We start from the raw sequence: 11,271 nt of genomic DNA, 5'->3' as shown, positions 1-11,271 counted from the left end.
AAATGACTTGTCTTTCCCCTTCCCCTCCACAAATTATACCGACATCAAATACAGTGAAAGCAGGGGTGATACTGTGGGGGAGGGACATACCAAGCAACAAAGAAATAATCTTATAAATGCGTTAGAAACAAATGCATGAAAGAAAAAAAACATTTAAATTAAATACATATCTAATGGTTCATTTTCCTAACATCACCTTATCTGACATTTTCTGCTTGACTCATACATATACTAGATATTGCAAATAAGGGAAACCATGGGACCTATGTTTCTTTGGGCTTGGCTTACTTTACTTAACACAATTTTTCCAAGTCTTTCCACTTTCTAACAAATGGGGCAATGTCATTCTTTCTGATGGAGGCATAGAATTCCATTTTGTATATATACCATATTTTCTTGATCCATTCATCTACTGAGGGGCATCTGGTTAGTTCCATATCTGAGCTATGGTAAATAATGCTGCAATAAACATACTTGTGCTGGTAGCTTAAGGTGGCTCAGTGTTAGAACGCTTGCCTTACATACATGAGGCCCTGGGTTCTATTCGTTAGCACCACATAAGAAAGAAAAAAATAGCCAGAAGTGGTGCTGTGGCTCAAGTGGTAGAGGGCTAGCCTTGAGCTGAAGAGCTGAGGGACTGTGCCCATGCCCAGAGCTCAGGCCCTACGAAAAGAACCCTCCCCCCCAAAAAAAAAGAATGGATGAGTACATTTCTTATCAAGCATTTTTGCCTCCTCCATTGTTTCCCCTTTTCAACCCTTCCCATCTAACTACCCCCACAACCTAACCCCCACACACAAAGTTGTAAAGTTTGTTTTTGTACATCGAATTGTTGCAATGGGTCCACCTGTATTCTTATTTAAACCATTTGTTGTTTCCCTTCCCCTCCACAAATTATACCAACACCAAATATAATGAAATTAGGGGTTACACCGTGGGGAAGGGACATGTCTGAGACAAGCAGAAAAGGTCAGATATATTGATGTAAGGTTAAATGAACCTCAACATAAGTATTCAAATGTTTTTTTTCTTTCTTTTTTATTGTTTCTAACATATTTATAAGATGATTTCTTTGTTGCCAAGGCTGGATTTGAACACCACCATCCTGAGTAGTGAGGATTACAAGCTTGAGATACCCATATTCAGCACAGATATAACATATTTAACAATAAAATAAATTTCTCTTTTTCTTTTTTATTTTTTATTGTGAACATACTGTACAGAGGGGTTACAATTACATGGGCAAGATAATGAGTACATTTCTTATCAAGCATTGTAGCCTCCTCCTTTGTTTCCCCTTGCAATCCCTTCCCATCCTCCCCCTGCTCCCCCACCCAATCCTCCCCGCTACGCCCCCCCCACACTAAAGTTGTAAAGTTCGTTTTTCAACATAACGACTTGTACATCTCATTGTTGCAATGGGTCCACCTGTATCCCTATTTAAACGATTTATTTTTCCCCTTCCCCTCCACAAATTATACCGACATCAAATACAGTGAAAGCAGGGATTATACTGTGGAGGAGGGACATACCAAGCAACAAAGAAATTATCTTATAAATGTGTTAGAAACCATCGCATGAAAGGAAAAAAAAAACATTTAAATACATATCTTAGAGTTCATTTCCCTAACATAACCTTATCTGACCTTTTCTGCTTGACTCAGATGTATATTAGATATTGCAAAGAAGGGAAACCATGGGACCTATGTTTCTTTGGGCCTGGCTTATTTAAAAATTAAATCCCCCAATAACAAATCTTCAAAGAAACAACTGCCCAATAAATAAGTGGGCTAAAGTCTTAAAGAGAACCTTCTCTGAAAAGGAAAGAAGGATGGCCAATAGACAAATGAAGAAATGCTCAACCTCCCTAGCCATAAAAGAAATGCAATGGAGGGGGTAACAATGCTCAATAGGAAGTGTACTCATTACCTTACTCATGTAACTGTGTATAGCATCTTTACAATAAAAAAATTTAAAAAAAAAACGACATTGAGATACCACCTCACTCCAGTTAGAATGGCTAAAATCAAGAACTATAATAACAGATGCTGGAGGGGATGTGGACAGAAGGGAACCTTACTGAATTATTGGTGTGAGTGTGAACTTGTTCAACCACTTTAGAAAGTGGAATGGAAGTTCCTCAAAAAACTCCACATCGAGCTCCCCTGTGACCCAGCAATTCGACTTTTGGGCATTTACCCAAATTTACAAACAAGACCCACTAAAGCTACCAGCACGACTATGTTTATTGCAGCACTATTTATTACAGCTAAGATCTGGAACCAACCCAGATGCCCCTCAGTAGATGAATAGATCAAGAAAATGTGGTGTATATACACAATGGAATTCTATGCCTCTATCAGAAAGAATGACATTGCCCCATTTGTTAGGAAATGGAAAGGCTTGGAAAAATTTATAAAATAAATTTCTTATTCTTTGAAATCTAGACGCTCAATTTAACAAATTAACATTTAGTTATTTATTTAATTATCAAACCTGAACCTGCACTGTGAAAAATCGTTTTCATTTTTATGTAAAGATATATATTCGAAAATTTAAATGACAGAATCTTTGCATAAATTGAAAATCACTAAATTCCAAAGCAACAAAGGGATCGTTAATCAAATATCTTATGTAAGGTAAGAGCAATAGGCCCTGTCAGTGTGAAAGAAGCAAGATTTTTGTTAAATTAAATATTATCTACTTCGGTCACATGATTTTATCTTCTTTTAAACCTAAACTTTTTTGACATAAAATATAGATCATACAGTTTTTGAGAATATAAAAATCTTAGTTACTGCACATGTATTTTCTGAGGTTTGATTACCAAGGCATTTCAGAGAAACACTGAATTTCATATATTTTATGTAAACAGTGATTTTTAGAAATTGAATCAATCTCCATATGTGATGAAGCAAGGTGTTCAATGACTTAAGCAATTATTAATACAGACTTGAATGTAACTTAATTTTGAATGGTATGAAATTCATATTGTACTTACTCTATAGAATAATTAAGAAATAAATGATCGTTATAGTATTTACTTTTCCTTCAATTAGAAAGAAAGAACTTCAGTATAGATTCCAAAAACTTGAATGGAATGTCATAAAATTATGAAAAATTCAAGTCATTATGAGTTAGATGAAATAGTCATTATTGACTGTCACAAAATGAAATCTCTTGAAGCTTCCTTATCTGTTAAATAAAATGTATTTGCACTCAAAATATCTCTCTAGTAATGGTATAATTAAACCACCTTCATGCCAAATCGCTTCTCTGTATAATTCAAATAAATATTTAGAAGCAGAAGTTATGGAAATGTATAGAAATATTTACCCACCTGAAATCATAAAGGATTGAGATTGATTAGCTTTCACTGTTGCCCTTCCAAAGGTAAACTGTTTGAAAGTTGAACCCTTTCAAGTGGGCATAGTTGTAGAGATTTGGTCACTGAGAACTTGTGACCAAAGTGGATTTTAAGATCAAAGTCCTTTTCTCCTCTTCCTTCTTTTTTTCTCTGTCTCCTTCTCCTTCTCATTTTCCTTCTCCCTCTCCAAATTCTCCTCCTCCTCTTTCTCCCTCTCCCACTCCTATTCTTCTTCTTCTTTACTTCCTTTCTTCCATACTCCATCACATGTTCCTTACATGGGTTACTGTGCCACCAGCAATCCAAAACAGAAACATAAACTGAAATGTATAAAATAAGAAGCCAAGCTTAATATTTCCCCTTTTTAAGATAATTTCATAAAATATTCGGTCATAATAATAGGAGACTGTCACAGCATGCTCTCATTTATTATAAGGGATAAGATTTACTGGAAAAACAATCTGACCAACATTGCCCTAATGAAATGATTGATTAAATTAATATTATACTGGGACAAATCTAGTTTAAAATATCAGATATACTTCAATAAAAGGAGAAAAAATCGCCTCTAGTGTTTCCTATGAATAGACAGCAGAATTCAATCTGTTATTCAAGGAAATTGACCTGCAATTGGCAGCATTGTCCATTTCATAAATGATGTAAGAAGACTATAGAACAAATTTCAACGCAAACTGCCTGATATAAAATTTATTTTGTCCCCTGTATACTATGTATGTCTGGTTCCCAAAATGACTTGTATTTCATATTTTTAATTAACTTTAAGTAGTTGGATGGGAGTTGCTGTTTGACCAAGCAGTTTATGAATAGTGTTTAGTGAGTTTTTTTTTTTTCTCTCCTGAGGTTTGAACTCTGGGTCTGGGAACTGTCCCTGAGCTCCTTTGGATGAATGCTAGAAGTCTATCACTTGAGGCACAGCAGCACTTTCAGATTTTTCTGAGATTTAATTGGAGATAAGAATCTCACAGACTTTTATGCGTGGGCTGGCTTCAAAACTCAATCCTCAGCCTCTTGATTAGCTAGGGTTACAGGTGTGAGCAACTAGTGCCCGGCTTAATACAATGCACTTTTTTTTTTCTTGGCTAGTACTGGGGCTTGAACTCTGGGCCTTGGCAATGCCCTTGAGCTTCTTTTCCTAATGCTAATAGTCTACGACTTGTGTCATAGTGCCAATTCCAGCTCATTTTGTTTATGTAGTACTGAGGAATCAAACCCAGGGCTCCACAAATGCAAGGCAAGTAGTCTTCCACTAAGCCACATTCCATGGCCAATACAATGCATCTTGATGATCATTATCCCTCATCCTTCTCAACCCTATCTCATCCCTCAATTTACATAATTTTGTAGAATATTCAGACTCGCAATTTCATCTATAGTCACTCAGAGTATATATCACAGATCATATTTTATGGATAGTCTTATTCATCAACATACTTGTTACGTATTATAGAATTCTGTGATTTTAAATTCTAAATTATCACTCAAATCCACCTACTACTATTCTAAAATTTTTCCTAAGGTTAATGCAAATGCAATCTGTAATTCTTCGATAAAATACACTGATTCTTAGAATATTAAAGAGTTGGAATAAGAACATCACCTTCACTTCTAGAACATTTTATCATCACTACCCTCTCAAAATACTCCAATATTTATTAATAGTCACTTCTGTCATCATTTCAACCAACCCGCCCCTTGAGCAGCTATTATTTCATATTCTACCTCTACAGATGTGCCAATTTAAAAAAGCTCATATAATTAGAAAATGTTGACTATTTTATCCATTTCTCCCATGTAATATTACTGTTTCCAAATTTTTCTCATGATAGAGCCTATTGCTTTGTATACATGTGTATAAGGGTATAACATCCTAAATGAGCATTTCAATATTTTATTATATGTTATTTTAAAAGGTTTTGCTATGTATATTTTTGTACATGTGTCTCATTGGACATGTGTTGAAATCTATTTTGCATATAAAATTATGATTCAAAATTATGGATCATAGAAGCTACTCTATGTGTAATATCTAAAGATTGCCAGTATGTTTAACAAACTGACCCTATCATTTTAAGTGTCAAGCACCATTGTGCATGGATTCCAATTTCTACATAATTGTTGTGCAGGGCTATCTTATTGTTTCTATTTCCACTAATTTCTATATGTATGCAATGTCTAGGTATGTTATGATATTTCCATATGTTCCTTGGTTGTTGTTAGATTCCTACAGTGACATGTATTTAGATATTTTTGATAACTTATTCAGGATCGTTAAAATTTTTCATTGGCATTAATATGCTCTTAATATATTTCTGATTCAAATCTCTTTAAATAAATATATAGGTATACACACTATGTGTATTCATATACAAATACCTATATATACATATATAAGAATATACAGATGTTTACATACATGCATATAGACATGTATGTATATTATTATTTTTATTTGTCTGTAAGTTATAAAAAATTATTCTAGTGGAAAACGCATTTACTTCCCGTTCTGCTTTCCAGAAATTCAGAATCTGGGTTGTTGTTTTTTCCTTTATCTTCTAATTAGGAATCTTTATATCTTCATGATGGCTCTTACCTAATCATGTATCTTTTGAACTACACCTGGGACTTTTAAGTACCCATTTGAGTATACTTCCCTCATCTGATAATTATTCAAATTTGTGTTCCTTGGGTAATAAAGGCGATTATTTATTTTTCTTCTTCCTTATCTCAATCACAAGGTCTGGATAATGATTTTTGATATTGTATACAGTGCTCTAGAGTGATTAAACATATCTACAGAAAAAGATAACCTCACAATACATGGATAATGTTTATATATAAAAATTGTAATAATTTCATACAGGAAATGTCTATTTCTTTAGTTCTTGTTTAGGATTTGTTAAATTCTGGTGTGCTATACTCAATTATCATAAAGGTATACAAGGATGGTAAGAAGCAAACATCTTAATATCATATTCTAATATTAGCTTATTTCTGCCTGTGTTATATGTATGAGGCCGTATTTGAGTTTTGCCTTAATTTCACATGCTATATTCTCCCAGTATATAAGTTGAAAGAAGACTCCCTCTGGAAATATGCTATTTTTATAGCTAAGGAAAAACAAGTCAGCTGTTAGACACAGACAATGAGATAGAAATCTTCCCCTAGAAATAATCTTTCACCACTTCTGATTCACTTTTGTAAGCTGAAGTAAGTCACATGACCCATCTTGACATTGCAGAGTAGAGGTAAATCTCACCTACAGAAAGCTGGTGCAGGACATAGAGTAATATGCCAAGATATGCAACACGAGATAAAGAGGGGAAAAAGAGAACTACAATATAATCTATCATACTTGCCATCACAGTCTCTGCAGGAAGGAAGCTATTATGTACTTTTGTTTCTAAAAATACTTCAAATCATGTCTTTTATGCTAGGATGTAGGTATTAGAGGACATTTTGATACTGAGACAGCATAAAATCTCAAACAAAGCTGGAATAATCATTTCAATATTAACTTTTGTTCTCCAAGAAAAGAAAACATTTTGTAGACAATACTTTATACTTTCTTACCAAGTATCTTTTTTTCCAGAAATGGATTTTGTTAATATATGTGACTATCCACCAGAATAAATGTCTTCATTTATCTTTATCTTGTCCAGACAGCAAGTCAATTGAATGTAATTGGGAGTTCATCAATAGCACTTTTTAAAACTGTAAAAAATATGGACAAGGATCCAATATGCATATTTTTCCACCATCACCTATCACATCCTCCTATTTCCTCCCTAGGAAACACACCCAGTCAATAAAAAGTCTTAGATATTTGGCTCTTGACCTTGAAAGTGGAAGAGGCATATTATGGATGTCAGAGATCACAGTTAATAGTGTTTTCCATAATATTGTCACATGCAACAGCCTTATGAGTCCTGCAGGTCTTAACACTACCTCCTTAGGAATGTGATAGGAATGTCAGCCTTACTGTATTTAGTATTGTTTTCCACTTCCTTTTCTACCACCTCCCCTAAATTATAATACATATTAACAGAATGAAAAAGTGCCATCTTAAGAAAGTTCCATTGCAAAAGATGTTATGTCGAAAAACGAACTTTACAACTTTGGTGACGGCATGGTAGGATCGGTGGGCAAGGATGGTAAGGGGAAACAAAGGAGGCGGCAACAATGCTTGAAAAGAAATGTTCTCATTACCTTGCTCATGAAATTCTAACCCATCTGTACTATATTTTTACACACACACACACACACAAACTTATGAATATAAAAAAGAAAGTCATTTAGGGCTCTGGGAATTTGGTTTCATGGAACAGTTATTGCTTAGCATGGTGAAACCCTGGGTTCAATTCCTCCATACCACATAAAAAGAAAAGGTAACACTGGAAGTGGGGCTTTGCCTCAAGTGGTAGAGTGCTTGCATTGATGGAAAATAAAAAAAGAAGCTCAGGAACAGTTCCCTGGCCCTGAGTTCAAGCCCCAGGATGGGCAAAAGAGTCATTTAGTGATTAAATGCGAAATAAAGAACCCATATTTGGAATATATAATTGTTCCTTCCAAATGATATCTAACAATAGTCCTTAATTCATGTACTTTACCTATATTAGAATACTGTGTTGAACAAAAAAATGTTTTCATAATAGGTCATGGTAATTAATGCCAGTAGTGTGCTTAAATATCAGGTGAAGATTAATCCTGGAAATTCAAAGATTCCAGGCTTTTGAGTTGTAACTGCTAATCACAATAAGAAGGGTAGTATATATGTGAGATTTGGAAATCTTTTTGGTAAATCAGGGCACCAAAAAGGCAGAGGTTAATTAATAGTTTTGACAGAGGAGAAGGAGTAACTCCAGATTGAAGGAATAAATGATAGTAATAACTAAGTTACACCACAAACTGTCCTAGGGAAGCATTTATGGTTATTGAAGAACTAGTTATCATCTAGGCTTATTCCTCAGTGCCTTTAGCATTCTAATCACTTAGACTAGTTCTTAATCTTTGTGTGATAAGTTGTATATTCTTCTATGCTGTTCTTTCACAGCTTATCTCCTTTTCTTTCTTAAAATCTATGTCTTTCTCTATTTCTCTATGAACAATTTCTGATATTAAGTCCACAAAAGCAGACAGCAGAGGATGCTAAGGTAAGAGTCCCATACCTCATGAGTCATTAATGTAACAACATGGAAAAGGAGGACATATTTATTGCTATCTCAATTTTTCTAAAAAGCTGCAATGTCACATCATTTGATTCAAATTTCTTCTTTGTCTACATAGTGTCATTTAGTGCACATAAATGCAAATATAAACCAGGTGCTGGTGGCTCATTCCTATAATACCAGCTACTCAGGAGGTTGAGACCAGAGGATTGTGGTTCAAAGCAAGCCTGGTCAGGAAAATCCATGAGACATTTATCTTCAGTTAGACACCAGAAACCCAGAAGTGGTGTTGTAGCTAGTGGTAGAGCACTAAATTTGAGCTGAAGAGCTGAGGGACAGTGCCCAGGATCAGAGTTGAAGCCCTACGACCAACAGAAAATGTGTAAATATGACTTTGTTTCCCCCAAAGGAACAACAAAGTCAATAATAATCGTCGCAAGCACAGAAAATGATTCCAAAATGATTCAATGTACCTACTTTTGCTGAGTTAACTTATGGCTTCTTGTCTGGACATATTCCCTTCTCTATGATTGTCTAATGCACATACTTAGATAGCAATTTAAAACTGAGAGTATAGAAGCAAAGTGTACAGTGATGATATTGTCCTATCAGAAATTCAAGTTAGTAATGAAAATTTCTTCTTAAGATCATACACAAAAAATACCATGATATAGTGTAATAGAACTCACTAATGAACATATGAGCTTTAAGAGCTTTCTAATTGATCCATTATTTATTGGTACCAACATTAGAAAAAATGTATAATTCAGTAATAAAATAGAAGTCCTTTGCATGACTACTTAAATTCCTTGTTTTTTAAAGACACTGTTTTCATCTTAAAAAACTAGGGCTGTCTATTGCCTTCATGTGATTTTGATTATTGAAAGTGCTTAATGAGAAATCAAAATGCATTATAGTCCTTTGTTATCAATTCTCACTTTTTCTGCTTGGAGAATATAATGATCAAAATAATAGTTCAGAATCAGCAAGCAATAGGTCAGAATCATGCTTCCAGTGCAAGTGGATCACCAGTAAGTAATCCTAAATACCATTTTCCACAAAGTTTTGTGAAAGAAACAATCGGCCTGCCTTCTCTAGCTGCTTTCCTAGACTGGGCCTATTCCTTCATTGTACAGGAAAAGTGTGATTCAACTGATTTAAGTCAGATATGTTACTAGAAGTCTCAAGGATTTAGATTTTTGTCTGTATATTGGTAAATCCATGTCTCTTTATGTAGGCTACAAAAATGTATTTACTAATTTCAAGTAAATACATGAATTCTCTTTCCATCTTAAAAAAAATTAAATTCTGCTTGCTCTATAAATTGATCAGAGGCATGGATTTGTGGCTAGGTAGGTCCTTGCACATCTCTCTGTTCCTCTCTCTCTTACATGGTTCTCATAGATAATATGATTGCTCCATAATTATCCTAATATATTTTGCTTTCATATTTTTGGTTCATCATTTCACTTTCTGCTCTGCCATTTCCCAAATCATTTATGTAGAAGGCATTATTTCATATTTTCTCATTCCTAGAATAAGCTGCACATGAAGACACCACTGGTCCTCATTTTAAGTCTGTACCATTGAATACGGAGGAACATCTTTCCTGTGCTCTCCATCAGCTCCCTACTCTCGTTAGAATAATTTAGAATAGTAAAAAATGGAAAAAGATAAAATAAATCATGGTGAAAAAAGATGCAGAAAATTCACCGGATATTTCTGAGCAGTTCAACCAACATGAACTATTAGGGAAATACATGGACACCTCATTTTCACTGGCACTCAAAGTCTCTGGTTAGGCAATTCTGATAAAGATGAGAAACAAGATGAAAAAATGAGAAATGGTATCAATTGCAATAAAAAATAGAGAAGGATCCAAGCAAATTTCTTTTTTGTGCTGCCGAAAATAATCGGCTTACTACAGTGTGGAAACTACTTTCCAAAAGGGCCACTCATGTGAATACAAGGGATGACGATGAATATACACCTCTTCATCAGGAAGTCTACAGTGGACACTTAGACATTGTCCTTGAGTTGGTGGCTCAAGCGGCACACACAATAACTGTAGATGGATGGACACATCTGCACAGTGCATATAAGTGGAATAATAACAGAGTGGCTTCTTTCTTACTTCATCATGATGCAGATTCCAATGCCCAAACTAAAGGCCTCTTGACCCACTTGAATCTTGCTGCTGGAAATTAAGATAGCAAAAATTCATTTGATCTCCTTCTGTTGAAACATTACATAAAACCATGTCTGAAGAACAATTTGGAAGAAACTGCATTTGATATTGCTAAAAAGATAAGTATGTATCACTACCTCTTTGAAGTTGTGGAAGACTGTACAAATTGTTCTACTAAGTCCTAATGATTCAATTACTTTTCTTAAATTTCAAAAATGCCATTCCATCTTTTGTGTCCATACAAAATATTTTCACAATCCAAATAGCAATAACTTATTGTAAAAATTCATGGATTCTGTGGAATTCTTTCAAGTGAATTGCCTGCCTTTGATGTCAAAATGTATTCAAGAGTTTTTGTGTATATCTATAATGATTTCTTCAGAGTTTGTGACTTTTTAATCAGAAATAATTTTAACTTATCTATTGAAATTTATAAAGAAACTAAAGATATTTCTCGTGCTTGTCTGAAAAAGTATATTTTAAAATATTCTATAGTCTATGTTTGTATAGTGTCCATAATGTATTTTATT

Source organism: Dipodomys merriami, unplaced genomic scaffold (assembly GCF_024711535.1).
Source record: "Dipodomys merriami isolate MVZ:Mamm:240054 unplaced genomic scaffold, mDipMer1.0.p SCAF_1302, whole genome shotgun sequence".
Classification (NCBI taxonomy): domain Eukaryota; kingdom Metazoa; phylum Chordata; class Mammalia; order Rodentia; family Heteromyidae; genus Dipodomys; species Dipodomys merriami.
This window is presented reverse-complemented; position numbering follows the sequence as displayed.